The 19,421-nt window shown below is 49.2% G+C and overlaps 1 protein-coding gene across 3 annotated transcripts in view; it reads left to right on the forward strand.

Annotated features, from left to right (window-relative positions):
* Positions 1–5,061: 5,061 nt before the first annotated feature.
* PLS3 (plastin 3) overlaps positions 5,062–19,421 on the forward strand; it is a 46,460-nt gene continuing 32,100 nt past the window's right edge. The window contains exons 1-2 of one of the 3 annotated variants that reach the window (XM_034063450.1): positions 5,078–5,157; positions 7,295–7,360. The gene's annotated coding sequence lies outside the window, so the exon portion shown is untranslated. Of the gene's footprint in view, positions 5,158–7,294; positions 7,361–8,935; positions 9,048–19,421 lie in introns of those variants that run through there. The other 2 variants (XM_034063448.1, XM_034063449.1) reach the window with 2 other exon arrangements.

A 19,421-nucleotide genomic window follows, 5' to 3' on the forward strand; every position in this document is an offset into this window, starting at 1 on the left:
GCATGGCAGGGACAGTCTGCAGCCAGCAATCCTGCCTTCTTCTGCCCCAAACTACCCATGTCTGATCTTCTGCATCCCGTGCTCTCTGGAAACATGATCCTCTTTGGAAGCAGTTGTTTGTACCTCACCTAGGAGAAAGCAAGTGTGGATTCAGTGGCTTTTGAGGGTCTGGTCTTGCTGGGCTGGTAAATGAGGTAAAGAGAAGAGACAAACCCACCTTCTCTTTGCCATGCTGCTTAGATTTTGGTCTACAGTGAGGAAGGAGGGAAGTTCACCCTGTTGATATGAACTGCAAATAAAGCCTCCAGGCACCCACTCCTGCGTGCTTCAAAGGTCAATGAGTCCTTTGGGAGCTGGGGCCATAAAAACCCTGTAGTTAAGGGTGGTACAAAGACACAACATGAATAACTCTGGCTTGTCACTGCTGGAAGTGCAGAGTTCTTCTATGCTGCATGGGCCAGGGAGAGGAAAGGCAGGAGGCAGCAGCTTGCCTACAGCCTAATAGCTTTGGTGGGTCATCTACATCCATGTGAGGAGCCTCACACACTTCTTCATGCTTTCAATATGAATTCCTCACGTCGCTGAACCATGCTGGATAAACTCACTGATATTTACTTCCCCACAGTTGTTTTGAAGTACAGAAGTGCCCAGAATTGTTTGAGTAAATGTTTCTAGCAGGAGGTAAATTCAATTTGCTGTGGCTCAGAATGTGATGCACATTCCCATCTGCTTTCTTGCAATGGAAAAAAATATGGTTCCAGCTTATTAATCTATTCATAGTGCCACTGGGTTGTTCTCCTTGATTGATGACAAGTGTTTTTGACATTAACATCCTGGTTCTTACATTCTGTTAATGCTGTGGGTAAGTATTTGCAGAAAGCAGAAGTCTGGTTGTGACCACATGACCTAATTCCAATGAAAGAACTTTACACCAACTCCTTTCAAGCCCATTTCTTGGAAGGCCACTTGTGAACCCTTGTGCTCACCACTGCCCCAGGCTGCTCTGCAGTTTCCCTGTCTCGTTAGCATACCCTGTGTCAGAGACACAAGATTTTAATGGCCCCATCAGGCTGCCTCCCTTCTTCCTGATTGCCACTACCCCTCACTTACGGTGTGCTATGATCTTGCTCCTCAAGCTTAGACAGGGGATATCAGGTATACCTTGCTGAGGCATGTGCTATGTGATGTTTCACAGCATCTCTTAGGCCCCCGTTGCTTCTTGCATAACCTTTCCAAAAGGCACCACTTCCTCCTTAATGGACAATGGGCTTTTTTTCTTCTTAATAATGCTGTGAGGGGCTCTCAATCAGAAATGAATTACATTTGCCACTGAGAAGACAAGCATTGGAGGTAGATGACCTTTAAGGTCCCTTCCAACGGTAACCATTTTATGATTCTATGATTATTTATCCCCATAGTTCTTCTCTAACTTTATTTCATCCAAGCATTGCCTCAGGTAAGACACTCTCACACGTAAGTTACTATAATTACATGCTAAACACATGTATTATTCAATAGCCCAGCCAGCAGCAAAGACCTAACTTTTATACAACAGGAAATGTATGGCTGAGCTGGCAGACAAGAAGTTTACATTTAAACAGACATAATTAAAACTCATTAGGCAGAGTCACACTCATTAATCTGTCAGTGACAAAGGCTATGAAGGGACAATCCAGCTTCTACTGGAGTCAGCAGCAAAGTTGTACTGAGGTCAGGGTTTCTCCTGTCTGGTGATGGTTATTACAATAAACTGCATTTATTTATGGAAATCCATATCCTTCCAGTGAAAAATGTCCAGCACAGAAAACCTCCAGGCCATAGTCCTTCCAGTGTGGCTCTGCAGCCAGGGCATTTTCTGCCTCGTGGTAAATCCACCATACTCTGCTAAAGACCAGCATGAATGAAACACTGTTTAAGCTCATCTTCAAAGCATATGGTCTATTTCCTCCCTCCCAAGTTCCTCTATGCTGGTAGTTGGTGAAGACACTGCCTTATAAGTACATATTTTCTACAAAGGTATTTCACTACAAGTTGATTTAAAAGTCATATTAAATAAAGCCACTCACGTTGTAAGTCAGGTTGGAAATACCTGTTACCTGTCTGGCCCTCACCTCCCTGCTCATGAATGCCATTATGTGGAAAGTCCCTTTATGCACGCAGTGCTTTTTGTCATGTTCTAAATAGCAAGCTTTTTGAAAGGGCTTTCAAAATGCCCTAAACACATTGGCCAACATTGATATTCCTGATCCACCCTGCGCTTCAGTCTCTGTTTGAACTCACTATGGGACTTTCTGTAAGAGCCCTGGTTTTCCCCATGATCTCTGCCAAAATTCCACCTTTCCTTCCTCAGCTCCATCACCTGTGGATAAGAACCCAGTTGCCTGCTCTCAGGTGCTTGTGGAAAAGTTTGCTCACAAAGCTGTAATTGCTGAGCTTTGTCTTTGTTTCTCCTGAGAAAGGGAAACTAGTATCTGTGTTAGTGTTTTTAACTGTAACTGATCACCTAAGAGCTTCCAGTTGTGTGGTTTTGCAAAGGAGAATTGCTAGTTATGTGTAAATTAATCTGCACATTTTGATGTCTCACTCAGAGTATAGTCATTACGTTGAGTAGGTAATAAAAGGAGTTCCATGAGTCTCTCAGGGTACTGAGAGTTGGTTGCAGCTGAATTGAGGCATTCGTCTACTCTTGTTTAACTCCTTTTGTGCATGAGGATATGGGGAAATCCTAATAGAGGCAACTGGTAAATGTTCAATATGTTTAATACTTGGCTCCCTCGTTTGGAGAACAAAGAGTTGCCTGTTTCATACTACTGGGTTGGACAAAAGCAGGGCATGGGAACGTGTCATCTGCATTTTCTGATGAGTCTAGATCTACAAAGATGATCTCATGTCCTTAGATCTTTTATGTGGGCATAGTAGCAAAATCTGACCAAAAATTAGCCTGACTTTTGGAGTTCTTTTGCTATAGTTTGCAATCAGAATCAGAGATACTCACAGTTCTGTTGTGTTTGTAATACAATGTGAAGCACCAGCCTAACCTGAACGTGGGACTACCACTATCGAGAGTAAAATTGAGCTAACCTTTTAAATCAGTATCAAATGAGTATTCCCCTCTCCTGTGAGCTAGTCTAATAAACTGATGAATATGTAAGAGCTTCTGGAATCCAGTGAGAAACCCAACTGCATAAAAAGAATAAGAGGACGAAGGGAAGAGAGTCTAATTCTTGTCAGGAAGCTGCTCCTGCTAATGGGATGAGGAAACTCCCACTGTGAACTGTGTCACTTCCATCACAGGGGACCACTCTGTGAGCCCTTGTCACTTTGTGCCTTTGGAAAATGAACTGCAGAATGGGTTTTCCTGACAGCTGTGACGCTGCAGCGTGTTTTGCTTTATTCTGTAATGGTCAGACTGGCAGCGCTTCTGTAAATAATTCATGCAAACACTCACTGGGTGTGACGGCAATTCCGATCCACAAATGTGCACCTGTAACATTGGCACCACCAAGAAAGAACTGCTCATTACAGTGGGCAGCTGTAGTTCAATATGGCTTACACTTATTTGGTTTTTAAAGAGAAGAGAAATAATGATCTAATATTGGTGTGCACCTTTTCTATTAATAAACTGCCACCTTTTGGCAAGTTTAGTTTCTCTGATAGTGGTGGAAAATAGTTAAACACAAAGAAATGGGACATGTACTATTAGTTTATGCATGAGTTGGCACCTTGCGTGGATGTTCCTGCTGTATGTCTGAACCGATTGCTTTGTGCTCTTCTCACCTCCAGGCACAGGAATGGCTCATCATTCTGACCTGAAAAGGGGCTGGTGTTCCTGAATGCATACTTGCTTTTCTCCTAAAAGCAGGAGAAGGAATTAACACCTGAACCCATGTTTTCTCCTGGTTCTGGTGGATATCGCACCCTCAAGAGCAGTGGGAGCATGGACACCTTCCTCCTTTCCTGCCTCTGCAGTGCAGCTCTGCCCTCCTCGCTCCTTCGCTCTGTTCACCTCCTTCTTCCCACAGCAGCTTTTTGCATTTCCTTTCTCAGTTCAAGGCCTCTTTTGTATTAACTTCTATTCTCCACCACTTCTACGCAAAAGCGTCCCCAAGGCCCTTGGTTTCCTGAGCCCTTCTAGCAATTTGCCGTGTAAATGTCTGCGTGGCAATGCAGAAATTAGGACAGTTATGAGGCCACCTCTCCCAAATCTGATAGTGGAGGACGGGCAGGGAAAGGCCATGGAAGCACTCCCTGCACAGGGGCACAGAGCACAGGGTGCAAGGGACCAGGCACCCAACATGTGGAGCCCCAGCTCAGTGTCCAGCACCAGATTCCCTTGGGCACCTTCAGTGCCAACAGCTGTGTTGCTTAAGGGGAGTTTGCAAGAGGAGCCCAGAGCTGCTCATGCATGGGAGAAAGGATGCAGTCTTGTCAGGATGGGCTGAGAGAGCTGGGCTGGGGCCGCCTGGAGAAGAGAAGGCTCCTGAAGGGGAGACCTGAGAGCAGCTCCAGTGCCTAAAGGGGATGCAGGAAACCTGGAGAGGGGCTTGGGACAAGGGCCTGTAGGGACAGGCCAAGGGGAACGGCTTTAAGCTGCCAGAACTGGGGAGACTGAGATGAGCTCTTAGGCAGAAGCTCTTCCCTGTGAGGGTGCTGAGGCGCTGGCACAGGGTGCCCAGAGAAGCTGTGGCTGCCCCATCCCTGGCAGTGTTCAAGGCCAGGTTGGACACAGGGGCTTGGAGCAACCCGCTCTAGTGGAAGGTGTCCCTGCCTGTGGCAGGGGTTGGAGCTGGATGAGCTTTAAGGTCCCTTCCAACCCAAGACTGGTTCCCTGCAGGCACAGGACTCCGGGATGCCAGGGAGGAGCAGGGGTGCGCGCCTGCAGGAGCGCTGCACGCACGGCAGGGATGAGCAGTGCAGGACACGAGGAACGGGGCCGGAGGCGCGCCCTGACTGCGGCTCAGCTCCTCCCCGCCCTGATTGGCTCTACGTTAGGCGAATCACCGCGCGGGGACGCCGGGATGGGCAAGAGCGTGGCCAATCCGGTTGGAGAGGCGGGGCTGGGGAGCACGGAGCCCGGGCAGCGGGGCTGGGGCTCGGCTCGGTTCGGTTCGGCACTGGCGGTGCGTGCGCCTCGGAGCTGCTCCAGCGCCACTCGCGGTGAGTTCCCGGGGTCTCCAGCGGGGCCGGCCCGGGCGGAGCATCCTGGTGGTGGGATGTGTGTGTGGGGTGGGGGGGGTCCCGGCTTCGCTCCTTGCCCGGCGTGTCCCGGGACAAAGAGGCGGTGGGGCGGGCGCGGAGCCCAGTGCGCAGCGGTGCCCGCCGGGACGCGGGGTGCGTGTCCGCGGGGCGCGCTCCCGCGGCGGTGAACGGCGTTTGTCTGGCTCCTTCCCGCGAAAACTTGGCGCGAGTGCGGGTCTGGAGCGGGGCGCGGAGCCCCGAGGTGTGCCAGGCTTGGGGTCTGTGCGAGGCGGAGCGAGCTGCGGGTGCTGCTGAGCGGTGCTGGAAGCAGCGCTCCGTTCGCGTCCAACTTGTGCGTGTTGTGCGGATGGTGTTCCCAAAGGGCACAAACCATGCGGGAATCGGAGCCGGCTCCTGCTCCGGTTGAAGTGGAGCGAAGTGAAGCGGAGGGACAACTGCGTGGGTTTATTTTTATACATCTCTAGTTGGGACTGGGAGAGGAAGTGTCACCCCGCTCCCCCGAACAATGGCTTCTTGTTGGGAGCCTGCGAAGGGAAGGGGAAGAGCAGGGAGTCTGTCAGGAGCTTTGGGTTTCCTCTGCATAGGGAAGGCTGGGCGGCGCGGGCTGTAAGGGTTCTAACGGCTAGTGACAAGCCCCTGTGCTCACCAGCTCTGCAGGCACTACCGTGCTCCAGTTGGAAGTTTCTATCCAAGTGGAAGTAGCGGCGGGACACGCGGATGGGAATCTCGCCTCCAGTTAATGCTTTCCTGGGCCGGGCTGCATGTATTTTCTCTGTAATAGCATCCATACCTCCGAGCAGGGCATCCCCTGAACTCATTTATGTCTGTTGAGGAGAGCTGTTGGTATAGCTCCGAGCAAATGCCTTTGAATCAGCCTCCGGGGTTGTTACTGCTGTTACACAATCCCAGTGGAATGCGAGTGCACACGAGAGCTGGGCTTCCTGTTTTTAGTCGGTCTGCAGAAGAGACTATAAAAGATAATAGATATCTCGGGTAAATTGCTTTTGCATGACAACTTGGGACTATTGTTCCACCCAATAACACTTGTGACTTCTCCAGTGAGCCTGGTAACCCGAGAAGAAAAACTCCTTAATGCCGGGGAACTTGTTCGGGTAACTTTAAAGACAACAGCTGGAACCTGGCTATAAAGAGGGAGTAGTTGCAGGGATCAACATGTGGTAGTGCTGTGCATAACGGCGGCTGGAAATCCAATCTGCTTTGAAAAGAAACCTTGTGCAAAGGGGAGCTGCTGGGAGTTTGTCAGTGGAGAGCAGTGATCTGGGGGGAGTAGGGGGTGATTAGGGACAGGAGTCCCCTGGGTGCAATATTGTGCAGCTGATTTCTGCCCCGGGGGTGTTTGCTGGCTTCTGGGGGGGGGGGGGGGGGGGGGTTGTGTGTGGACATAGAGAGCTTAAATTCCAGCTCTGCTGGTTTGTTTTGGAACTCCAAACAAAAAGAAGTGTGTTCTAACATGATTTCCTAAGAGAGCCCTTTCTGAGCCATGGCTGTTATCACAGCCCTTCCATCTTGCCAAAACTTGAACAATTTGAGGATGTTGCTTGGTTGTAACCAAGCTCCTCTGCAGGAATTCTCTGCTTGGGAAAGCAGAATTACTCATTCTTTGTCTGGGTTAAGAGATCATAATGTGATTATTAAACTTAGTGATTCAGTGCTAGCTATAAAGCATTATGCTTAACCAGGGTCTTTGTTCTCTTATCAAAGCTGGTGTGACCAAGTTTCTCCTCCTATAAAGTAGGCAAACATCTCCCTAGATTAAAGAATGCCCAGAACTCCAGAAACCTATTTACCGGTTTTGGCTAGGTTAGCTTCACAGTAGGGAGGGGTCTGGGGACTGATGACTTCAGTAGGTCTTTGACTTCATTAGGTATTTGGCTGATGGATGCTCCGATCTCGGATAAATGCAGAGGAACTCCTTCCCCTGCGGCTCCCTTACTGACTCCTCAGCTCCGGGTTTCAATTGTTGTGAGATTAAGATGGTGAGTGAAGGAATTGCAGCCTTGTGAAATGGGTTTGCTGCTGAATCCACTCAGGCAGGATCTTCTGGTAACTCCTTCCTGTGTTCGCTTGCCTCTAGTGCAGCAACTTCACTGGCTTTGGAGGAGAGGAAGGAGCAGGAAGCAGATGGGAGTGCAGCTCAACGGTAGAGTGAGAAGGGTGTTGGGGACAGTAATTCAGTAATCTAATTTAAGCAGCTGCCAGTGATGTGAGTGATCCAAGTGCCTTGTGAACAGCTTTATAAGTGAACTTCATACTGTCTCTTTCGGGTAGTAAATCTGCAAGTGCTCTGCTGGTGGGGCCATCACTGCAGGAGCTGCACTTTTGTGTGATCTTTTCTTCACAATTAGCAGTGAGCTTCAGGAGTGTGTGCCCATCATCTTTCTATAGAGATATTTGAATCCACTTCCTTACCAAAGTAAATGGTAGTGATCATAGTAAGTACACTTGATTGCTTACAAGAGCTTCATTTAGCACTTGAGGTTGTTGTGGTGGTGATATTTCAGGTGCTAGTAGTTTATCTGGTGTTGTTGCTCAAGTACACCCTATGTTCTTGGTATCCTATTTTACGTAGCATTAAATCACGGGTGGCAAAGTGTGTGGGTTGTTTGGTTTAATTTACAACGTTTTGCATCTCTTCCTATAGTGCTGAGTGCTGTGAACAAGAATCTTGTCTCCTACCTCACATACAGGTCTATTGGCTTGATTTTCTTGCCCGTGAACTATCTGTGGCAGTGATGGCACAGCTGTGTCTGGCCATTCTGCATTATTCCAGCATGAGTTTCCTATGGCTCCAGTGGTGCCCTGTGGCTCTAGACCTGTGTGTTGGGAGGCAGGTGAACCCTGTGCAGGGGCATGGCCCATCTACCAAGCAAATATGGAGAAGGAGGTGCAAGAGATGTCAGCTTACAGTGTCTCTGTGCAGTTTGCAGGGTGTCCCTTGGGTGACATTTAAGGCTGCAACATGGTTTGTATCCTGTGCTCCAATGTAGCAATAAGCAGCAAAAGAAACATGGTATAAAGCTGGTGTTTTGAACATTACTTGTGCCCCCGCCTATGTCAGAGCAGCGATTCAGCATTTAAAAGCAGCTTCTCGCCTCTCAGCTGTACAAACATGTGACTGAGCAGCATCAACCTGTGAGGGGCAAGACCAGACATTCATTTTTAATGTATTAGTTGCTACCGAGTAATTTCCTGTCACATCGAGAATAGCCACAATATGATGTGTTAATGGTTTTTAACTATGAACTGACCTGCGAATAGCCAGCACTTCTGAATTAAATGCTATCATGCATTAAGTGTCCTGTGTATGGAGTCTGGGATACTGAGCTCATGGAATAATGCAAGTTGATAACGACATCACTCCAGAGACTTCTACCACGAGATCTGTGTGAAAGGTGATGTTTGGTACTTAACTGTACAACTAATGTGCATGCAGAGCAAAACATTCCTGAGTAGCTTTTCATTTCAGGTGCATTGCAAAACTGAGACCAACTCTTGTAATGAGGGTGATGCAAGGTTGCATTAAATTGGTATTTGTTGGTTTACTGTAATGAATGGCACGATATCACCTTGCTCTTTCCTGCCCCTGGACCCCAACCCCTTTGATAGGCATCTGTTGATGTCTTTACACATACATTCCTGTTGGGAATTGGGTTATTGCACAAACAGCAGTGGCTGTGGTTCTAGTGAGTAGGTCTTGGCTGTGGGGTGGGTGCATGTAAAGACTGTTTCCCCTATGACCATTCTGGCTCTGACACAGAGTCAGCTTTCCCTGCTTGCACCACTGCAGTCCTTTTCCAGCCTGGAGGTACCTGCTGCTCTTGCTGCTGGTAGGTGACGAGGTGGGAAGAGTAAAAGGTGAGTTGAAGACAGCTGAGTGATGGTCTAAAGCCTGGGCTCTGGGTGGGGTGATGCTAACCGGCCATGCTGGAGCTCAGCTGGCAGTGACTTGGTGGCTGCATTGCTTTCAGCTGTGTGACTGCTGGCTGTGAATGTGCTCCTGTTGTGTCCCCTGCTCCACATGCTCAGGTTTGAGTGTTCTTATGGGTGTACTGTCTCTCTTGGATTTATTGGATGGCAGGGAGCTGGAAGTGGGTATCCCCAGGGTGGTCTGTGCTGGGAGGGAGTATGGGATGGGTGGTGCTTATACACAGGAGTATTTAGTACAGCTTCAGCCTTAACAGCTGCCTACTTCGTGTTCTTCAGTTCTGAAGGTGTAGGTGATGGATCAGGCTTGTCCTGTTTGTCCTGGCTCAGGTTTCCTGGATGTTCTTCCTGCCTCTAGGTCAGGTTTTTCTGAAGTAGAGACTTCAGTAACACCTCTCCATCATGTTCTGTGCTGCAAGATTCTCTTGAAGCCTGTGAGGAGTCTCTTGATTCTTGCAGATCCCTTTCCTGAGTGAAGGGCTAGGTTGGGTGTAGAATTCCTTCCCCAAGGTGTTGGTGTTCCCTGTGTGATCTGCCAGCAGCACAAAGAGCAGCACCCTGCTCCCTATAACGAAGGGGTGAGAGAGCTGGGCTGGGTCAGCCTGGAGAAGAGAAGGCTCCTGAAGGGGAGACCTGAGAGCAGCTCCAGTGCCTAAAGGGGCTGCAGGAAACCTGAAGAGGGGCTTGGGACAAGGGCCTGTAGGGAGAGGACAAGGGCCTGTAGGGACAGGCCAAGGGGAATGGCTTTAAGCTGCCAGAACAGGGGAGACTGAGATGAGCTCTTAGGCAGAAGCTCTTCCCTGTGAGGGTGCTGAGGTGCTGGCACAGGGTGCCCAGAGAAGCTGTGGCTGCCCCATCCCTGGCAGTGTTCAAGGCCAGGTTGGACACAGGGGCTTGGAGCAGCTGCTGCAGTGGAAGGTGTCCCTGCCCATGGCAGGGGTTGGAGCTGGAGGAGCTTTAAGGTCCCTCCTAATCCAAACCAGGCTGGGATCCAGCCTGTGTACAGCTGCCATTAGGGAATTGGTATGGAGGACATGAAAGGATGGTTGGTTTGACAGGCAGCTGAGGATGTGGGGAGCGGGATGAGTGTCTGAAATGGGAAGCTCTGGTTAGGAGTGCTGCCTATTGCTCATGTCAATCCATATGGGCCACATGCTTCTAACCAGTCTCCTTGTCTCATTTCCTTCTCTGAAATGCTCACAGCTGTTTCTCCTGCCTCTTCAGTAGGTTTTTGTTCCTGTAAAAGAGTGACAGGTCACAGATGCTGCTGGGAGTCCCTGCTACAGGGCTGGGAAGAGAGACTGTTAGTGTGATCTTCAAAAGAAGCTAAGGTGTAGTGTCTCTGCAGGAGGCCTAATCTGTCATGTCTTGAAGTAAGCTTTTTTGTTTTGGTATGGTTTTTCTTTTTAAAGCTGAAAACAGCGTTTGCTGCCTTATTCACTGCTCTCCCCATCACATACAGCCCTTAGTGATGGAAGTGAGAGAGCACGTAGTTGGTGCTGTCACTTAAAGGTGGAACAAGGAAGGAAGAAGTGATGTTGCACACAAGCATTTATATTAAGAGGCACTTAGCATCCAGTCTTGCTGCTGTGCTTATAAAATTTGGGTTGAACTCCACAGTGTTGCTTTGAGCTACTTGGTGTAGTGGAAGTTGTCCCTCCCTGTGGCAGGGGGCTGGAACTGAATGAGCTTTAAGTTCCCTTCCAACCCAAATCAGGCTGGGATTCTATGAAGTCCATAACTGAAATGACAGCTGTGCTTCAGGTTCATCATTGCTGGTCCTCTACTTAGCCCAGTGCTTGTTTTGTCAACAACTAATTGCAGACTTCTGTAGTGGGGGTAATAATCCAGCCCTGGTCAAGTGAAGAAGGAGATCCAGAGCCGCTGATGCCTGTGTGAGTGTTTCACAGTTTATGGATGGACGGATGGTAAAGTGGCATCTGAAGGTGGTGAGAGAAGCTCGACATACCCTCTTTTAGACAAATGACCCATGTATGTAGTGCAAGGAAGGTGGGGCTAAAAGGGTGAAGTAAATGGCTGTGTTGGATTGGCTTGAATGCCAAGTTGAGGCAGTGCCCGTAACAAATAAAACCTACTAGGATGTCAAGGTAAGAGATCTTGGATTCATCTGGGGGCTGAGAGCATACAGAACATTTGTGCTCTCAGTGGGCTGGTGGCCATAAACCTAAATAAGCAAAACTTCTCTTGTTGGCCAATCCTCAGGTCACTTTGGTGGCTCTGCTCTGCCTTTATTTGTAGTCCCAACATCACAAAGCAGCCAAGTGTCCCAGCAGCTGTTGGACTGGTGTCTGAGAAAACCTTGTGGTGGTCTGTCCGTGGCTGGTGACCGTTTTCCTGTCTCACCCTCCCACGGGTTTCATGCTGTGCAAGGAGCTGCAGGTTGGCTCTTTGTGCAATATACTGGGGCTGTGTTCTTGTTGGTGCAGGGTATAAATGATACTTTATAAATGGCTGTAGGAAATGGAAAATAAAGTCATTCTGATTTGTGTTCTCAGAGCCCTGTTCTTTAGACCAAAATACCCAGGATAATTCTGGCCCTTCCCTCTATTCACTTTTCACAGCCTCTTTTGTTTTTAATTTATATCTCTCTTTATTCTAAATTCTTCCCATCCCCAAAATAGAGCAGACATCAGCCTGCAAGCAAAGGTTGCCAGACGTTGGTCTTGTGGCTTACAGTGGCTTTTTGGCCTGGTTGGAGACAACTCCACCCTACGTAGGCTTGGATTAAAAATAGCCTTTCTTCAGGGCAGGCTGAAAGCTGCACACAGCACATTCACGTCTTGGTGGATCTGGGGCTCTGGTGGCCACAGGAAGCCCTTCGGCTATATAATACCTCAGAAAATGTATTTGCTGCTCATCCATCCAGCAGTGCTGCAGTGACCGGTGTCAGGGAGGTGTAGAGCCAGGTGCCTGACTGTCAGCCACGTGGTTGTTGTAGACATTGAGTAAAGCTTTAGCCATGCTGCTTGTAGGACCTGTAGTAGTTGAAAAGTGCACCCCAGGCTCTGTAGTCCAGTGGCCTGGAAAGAGCCCTTGGGTGCATCCTTGTTAGTGGAGAGAGTTGGCTGGATGGGAGGGAGGTGCTGCCTAGAACTGAAGCCACCGGCTTAGCCATAAGCCTCCGTGGGTCCTTAGGGCTGGGTCTGAATGAGCAGGGGAGTGCAAGGGAGGAGGCAGGGAGCTGCTGTTCTGTGACTGTTGATGCCTCGTGTGCTCTGCAGGCCTGGAATGCTTTATGTGACCTTGGTGATCAAATATCTTCCTGAAATGCCTTTTTCTCCTTGTTTTTTTTAGACTCTGCTTTGGCCTGTTCTGGTTCTCCCAGACTAGGCTGTAACATAAACTTGATGTGAAATATTGCCTCCCTTGTAAAACCTTTGTAGACAGTGATGAAACTGGCTCTAGAAGGGTTTTGTATCTCTCAAAGCCTGTGGACAGAGCCTTCAGCCTTTGTCTAACTTGGTTGCATGTTTTTACTTTAGCTGCAAGTCAAGGGGCTATTTGTTCAGATTTTAAATTCTTACAGTGGAAAATCTGACTCCTGCACTTACGGCTTTACTGCAGACAGGGCTTTGCTCGAGGAAACTGGATTTTCCTTAAAAAATGCTGTCTGGGCTGCTCTTTAAAAAGGTATAAATGGATTTAAACAAGGCACTGGGGGCTGCTGCCCACTGCAGCTCAGGGCAGCACAAGCAAAATCCTGCAAAACACCAATCTAGGGGAAAAAAAAAACCCATAAAGAAGAAAATTGGTTACTTTGAGAGATGAGACAGGCTGAATAACTCCAGAAGTGCTACTGGCTTGTGTGGGGTTTCCAACAGGAGGCTGTGATCCAGGAAGACACAGTGTTCTGCAGGAGGGGTCATAATGCCAGATTTGTGTTGGAAGGGAGCTTAAAGCTCCTCCAGCTCCAACCCCTGCCATGGGCAGGGACACCTTCCACTGGAGCAGCTTGCTCCAAGCCCCTGTGTCCAACCTGGCCTTGAGCACTGCCAGTGTCTCTCTTAGAGAGGGGAGTTGCTGATCTGCTTCTCCCAATGTCTTTCCATTGCTACAAGGTAGAAACACCCTGCTCTGCTGTCACAAGCAATGGCACTGAACTTGCTCCTTGTGACTGTGTCCTGCAGAGAAGGATAGGGATGCTGGCTGAGGTCCCACATGTTCTTGCAGTTGATGTCCCTGAACCCCTGCACCAGAGCTCTCTGTGTGTCCAGAACAGTGCCAATCGAGTGGAAACTCGACCTCCAGCTCCCCATCCCCATAAGTGGCATTGGTATTTTGGGAAGCAGTGCTTCAGCTGTTAAACAATGCCTGAAGGATCACAAATCCCAGCTCCTTGTTTACACTGCCGTCGCAGTCTCCAGCTCCTTCCTGCTCATCAGCCGGGAAGGGGTTATGGAGCGTTGTTTGGGTTTGGAGCAGGGCTGTGGTTTTGAGATTCCAGGTTGCTGTCTCAACTGAGGGACAGGCTTGGATGCTCTCCTGCATCCGAGCCTCTGCAGCAGGACACTGATGAACTGCTTGTACTCCAGCCTGATGCTGTTTTCCTTGGGTTTAAACAATGTTTGCTTTCAGCTATAACTGCCGAGCACCTGCAGTGCTGTGGTGATATATACACACACACATATATATATAGATATGCTATATAAATCCTCTAGTTAAACGTTTCCTTGACCCAGCATAAAACAAGGGACTTGTCTCCAGCTGGCCACAGAAATAAAGGAAGCGAGTTCCAAAACAATTGCAATTAAGCTTTTTCTTCCTGAATTCTGCACAACATGATTTGCCTCCATGAATGGATGAGGACCTTATTTTAGGGACTCCGTAGGGTGTTGTGGGTGTATCTGAAGTTATCCTGGGTACAGTTATGATGGGTATTGTGCAGGCAAACACAGGCCCCTGCTTTTAAGACCTGTTTTGGGACAGCAGCACTTTGAAGGAGATTAACAGGGAACAAATGGAAATACATTTGCAGACTTCTTCGTGTTTCTTAGTAAGTAATAAGTAGGTTTCTGAATCCTGACTTCAGTGGAATTCACCTTTTCATAGGGAGAAAAGGGAAGCTGCACTAAAAATGTTTTCAGCAGTGGCCTTAATGTCTGCCCTAAACTTTAGCCTGCTCCTTTCTGCACTCTTTGGCTGGGATTAGGACTAAGCTTTCCTTGGGGACACGGATGGGAGGTTCCAGTGTGATCCTGCCCTTGTTGCCCACCCCTTTGTAATGTTCTCGTTGATCTCATTTCCAGCTGGGCTCTTGCCACTCTTTTATACAAACCAAATGCTCAAGCAAAGACAGCACAGTCAGACTGGTTGAAACCTTGAACTGACGTTGTTCCTGCTGAGGTAAGAAGCTCCTGGATGTTACCGTAGCTCTCCTGGATGGGTGGTTATGGCAACATCCAGCCTGCTTTAGTTAGATTGTTGCTAATGGCAAGACCTTTTATGCCTCCTTCCATGCCTCACTCTTTGAGGGTATATACCCTTTGTGTAGGCTATATAGGGTTGTTTTAGTTGGTCCCTTTGCTCCCTGGAGGTGTATATAAAGAGGTCTGTTCTAATGGCCTTGAAACCCCGTGATACACATGGGCCTTTACCACCAGGACTGGTCAATAATTGACTTGAGCAATTAAAGCTTTGTGCATTGGGTTGATATCAACTTGGCACACAGTGAGGTATTGCACTTTCTTTTTTCTATCACGTGTAATGCTCGTGTCTGCTGCTCCTGATCAGCATTTGGACCTCTTTGGTGTACCACGTTGTACGCAGTGGTGCTATTGCTTCCAGCTATAGATCTTCCCCTCCTACCTGAGCTGCCAAGTTGCTTTGGGCCATCTGTCAAATAACATACCTTGCTTAGGCTTGGCTTTATGTAGGATCTGTAAATGTTTGTGTTTGGTTTTTGGTTTTATTTTGTAGGATGAGTTCTGTGTGTTGGCTTTTTATTATAGCTTATTCTTTAAATACTCATCCACAAAGCACTACACTCTGCAGCAGCAGCAAACCTGAGTTTAAGAAACCTTCAGGCAGAGCAAAGACTGGCTTCACAGCATAAACGTCAGTTTGCTGCTAATAGCTGGTTTTTATGGGCTGGAAAATGGGAGATAGCTTATAATTAACAGTGTAATGAGCTGTGTGGGGAAGATTGAGCTCTGGGGACCTGAAGGCTGTGGATGATGGCTGCAGTGTGTGTGTGAGTGGCGGTCCAGCTCCACATCACCTCTGTACACATCCAAAAAGGGAGCTCCTGAGCTTTCCTTCCCAGCACATCCATCGCAGCCTGGTTTGGGCTGGAAGGGACCTTAAAGCTCATCCAGCCCCAACCCTTGCCACGGGCAGGGACACCTTCCACTGCAGCAGCTGCTCCAAGCACCTGTGTCCAACCTGGCCTTGAACACTGCCAGGGATGGGGCAGCCACAGCTTCTCTGGGCACCCTGTGCCAGCGCCTCAGCACCCTCACAGGGAAGAGCTTCTGCCTAAGAGCTCATCTCAGTCTCCCCTGTTCTGGCAGCTTAAAGCCATTCCCCTTGGCCTGTCCCTACAGGCCCTTGTCCAAAGCCACTCTCCAGGTTTCCTGTTTTATGTCCCTGTCCTCCCCTACCTCTTCAAAAAAAGTCAAGAAAAAGACCCATAGAAGTAGAAAGTTCCAATATCCCCACTGTTCTGAACAGAAGTGGTTTTCAGTGCTCTGGAACATCCCAGTGACTTCAGTCCTACAGAAGATTTCTGCTGGCATCTGAGACAAAAAGAGCCATTAAGGGAGAAAGCAAACATGCAGGCATGAGCTAAATACCAGGAAAAGCTTCAAGGTCCCTTGGGATGAGATTCTGGACTAGTTCAGCACAGCTGAACTTCTAGGCCCACTTGCATAACGTGATGAGCCACGTGCTGAAATATTCTACCTCCAGCATCTGCAGGATGTTCCAGTGAGATACCAGTGACTCCCCAAAGGTCCTCCTAGGCTGGGTTGGGTGTATGGGATGCTGCCACTGTTGGTCTGTGACTCCACCAGCTTTGCCTTGATTCCCCAGCACCAAACCACTTCCTGATAGTGGGAAGTGACCTGCAGATGAGTTATGTGGGGCTGAAGAGCCACCCAGTGGCAGTGTCCCACAGCCGCCCCACCAGTCAGGAGTGGTTTGCAGCAGTTTGGTCTGCACAGTGGTCAACAGTTGGCTAAATATCTATTTGCTGGTAGGAGCAGGCTGTGACAGCAGTGTTCTAACCCGTTTGTGTGTGTGGATGAACCATCCAACCCCAGCCTGGTTTGGGTTGAAGGGACCTTAAAGCTCCTCCAGCTCCAACCCCTGCCATGGGCAGGGACACCTTCCACTAGAGCAGCTTGCTCCAAGCCCCTGTGTCCAACCTGGCCTTGAACACTGCCAGGAATGGGGCAGGCACAGCTTCTCTGAGTAACTAGACCTGGACATGGCTCAGGCAGTCCCCTGCGCACCTGGAGAAGATGCTCTAGATGACAATCCACCTGAAGTCACTACTCAAGAAAATAGTGTTTTATCCTAGAACTGCACTGCTGCAGAACACAAGTGACTGATTGCCCAAGATCTCTGCACAGAGAAGCTGTTCTGATTTGTTTTCTGGCAACATCCAGTTTCGACATGTTTACATCTGAGATGTGTAAAGCATCCCTGTGAACTGCATCCTCATGGAATGTATAGATTCAGTTGCAGAAACTGCAATTTAATAGGAATGTAGTTCTTTGCACTAAGGTCTTTTGACATGCAGAAAAAGGGAAGTTTTAGGAGACACCAAAACCCAATCTTATGACTAGTTTGGCTGGTGGATAGACTTGGCAGTTGAAGTGGAAGATGGAATAGTATGTTTGTGCTTGTGCAACCCTCCCACCAGTCCAGTACCACCCTTTCTCCAGTGGCCAGCTTTGTGATGTGATTGAGCTGGTCTAACTGGGGTGCCATGCTCTGCCCCTCCTTCCCTGTGCTGATGTCTGTTTGGCCCCAAACTGGGCTGGAATGCTGAGGAGGAGAATGGAGAGGGATGCGGTGGCCTTTTGATGGCAGCCTGCTGTGATGCCAGCCCTACCTGGGGCAGCTGCTCTATGTGTGCTTCTATCTTCATCAGTCTTCACTTCATGCTGCTGTCATCACCCCAAAGGAAAGTTTTCTCTATGGAATGTGATAGGTGCAAGGTGCACTTCCCGGTGATTCAGATGGAGCAGCAAAACTGGATTAAAGATATTTTCAGCTCCAAGCTCCTCCCAGAGGCCTCTTTGTCTCACCAAAGACATAGCAGAAAGGATGACAAAGTGCCCCAGAAGTGCTGGTGCCCTGCTGAGACCTGAGACCTGCCAATAGGATGGACTGGAGCAGATCCCAGCGGTACCCAAAGCCAGCAGCATCTTTGGCTTGGCCCTGGGCAGTGCAGCACATCTGGACACTTGTTTTCCAGTGAAAGTGTGGGAAGGGATCCCAAGTCCGCCTGAGATTCTCTATTCCTTGATGGAAAACGCCACCCCACAGCACAGTCCCTCTTGCTCATGGTTTCAAGGGAATAACTTGTTCATTTTTCCTCCACGTTGCCCCTCTCCACACCCACCTTTTGTGTCTTTTGAATTCAATCAGCTGGGTGACTCAGTACTAAATATAAAGCCGCTTCCGGCATCATCTGCCTGTGGCTCATTTCCTGGAGCTGACATCAGTGGAGCCTCTGATTTCCTTCTGAAATACCAAGGCATGAGATGTCCTTTGCAGGGTGTTCTGGCCATGCCCGCTGGCTTCCTTGGTGGCTGCAGGGCTCCCTGCTCAACACTGCCCATAGCCACACTGTTCACCGCTAAGCTGGAGCGCAAGGGAAGGCCTTGGACCTGTTTTGCACTGCAGAATCCTCCTCTGGTTTGCAAGCGTGTTTTCAATCAAGGCGAACTTTCCATCCCTGCTGCATATGCGAGGATTTTATTAAATAAGCATGAGGCTGATGGATGTCTTGCTTTCTTCCTGATGACAGCCTCACTGAAAGAGCAGCTCAGGAAGCTTTTAGGGGGGAAATTAGCAAAGATGGGTTGGTGGTTTTTTTGCTTTAAAAAGACTGATAAATTGAGGAATTGAGGCCAAATGCTTGCTCCTCACTTGTCAAATCCTTCCAGAGCTGTTTACATTGGGGCAATGTTCTCTGCAGTTGGTTGCAGCTGAAGGTGAAGGCAAGAAGTGCACAGAGCCTGAGTTTGTGTCACAGAGCACAGGGGAGGGTGCTACTGTCCATCTGTGCATAACTTCATTAAATCCTCTTTGAAAGTGGATGTGGACAGAACCGGAGGAGGAGAGTGTCTGGCACATGGCAAATGATCACTGATCCCAGCCACAGTGGATGGCCACTCAGCTTTGCTCTCTAGAGCCCTTGCTCAAAGTGTGGAGTCATCCTCATGATGGAGCAGACTATTTAGATTACCTGGCTTCTCTTTCAGCTGGTTATTCTTTTGCACCTGTCTTCTCCAGTGGAACCGGCTATATCCCATCAAACAGCTTGTTTTAGGCAGGAGCTACAGGTGCCTGTAGGCAAAACCCTTCACAGAAATCACTGGGACTGGTGTAGTATACCCAGGGACTGGTGCATCACCATGGTTTTTGTTAGTTGACTTGTCATGGTATCTCTTGACATTGGCAACAAGGAGTTGGAGTGGGCGGGAAAGTAATCGTTTGTGTTGGAAGGGACCTTAAAGCTCCTCCAGCTCCAACCCCTGCCACAGGCAGGGACACCTTCACTGCAGCAGCTGCTCCAAGCCCCTGTGTCCAACCTGGCCTTGAACACTGCCAGGGATGGGGCAGCCACAGCTTCTCTGGGCACCCTGTGCCAGCGCCTCAGCACCCTCCCAGGGAAGAGCTTCTGCCTAAGAGCTCATCTCAGTCTCCTCTGGCAGGTCCCTACAGGCCCTTGTCCAAGGTCCCTCTCCAGGTTTCCTGCAGGCAAGATCTTGAATGTGCTCCTTTCCTCCCCTAGAGCTTTGCCAGAGGGACTGTTCCTGAGGGCCCTGGTGAGGGCAGAGGGTTGGGGTGACTCCTGGATTGACCCCTTGCTCCATCATCACCTGGAAGGCAGAGGCAGTGGCAGCCGCTCCCTCCGCTGCTGTTGAGTAATCTCTGGAGGGCAAATACCTGTCAGTGGCCTCCCAGCGAAACTTGGCAGCGGGGCCGGGGAGGAGCCATGACCTTGCGCAAGGATGCGCTGGAGATATCCTGCCGGTGCCGCAAGTCCTCCTTGCGCGCACACCTCATCCCCATGCTCCCTC

The sequence above is a fragment of the Melopsittacus undulatus genome, chromosome 6 (assembly GCF_012275295.1).
Source record: "Melopsittacus undulatus isolate bMelUnd1 chromosome 6, bMelUnd1.mat.Z, whole genome shotgun sequence".
NCBI classification, from domain to species: Eukaryota; Metazoa; Chordata; class Aves; order Psittaciformes; family Psittaculidae; genus Melopsittacus; species Melopsittacus undulatus.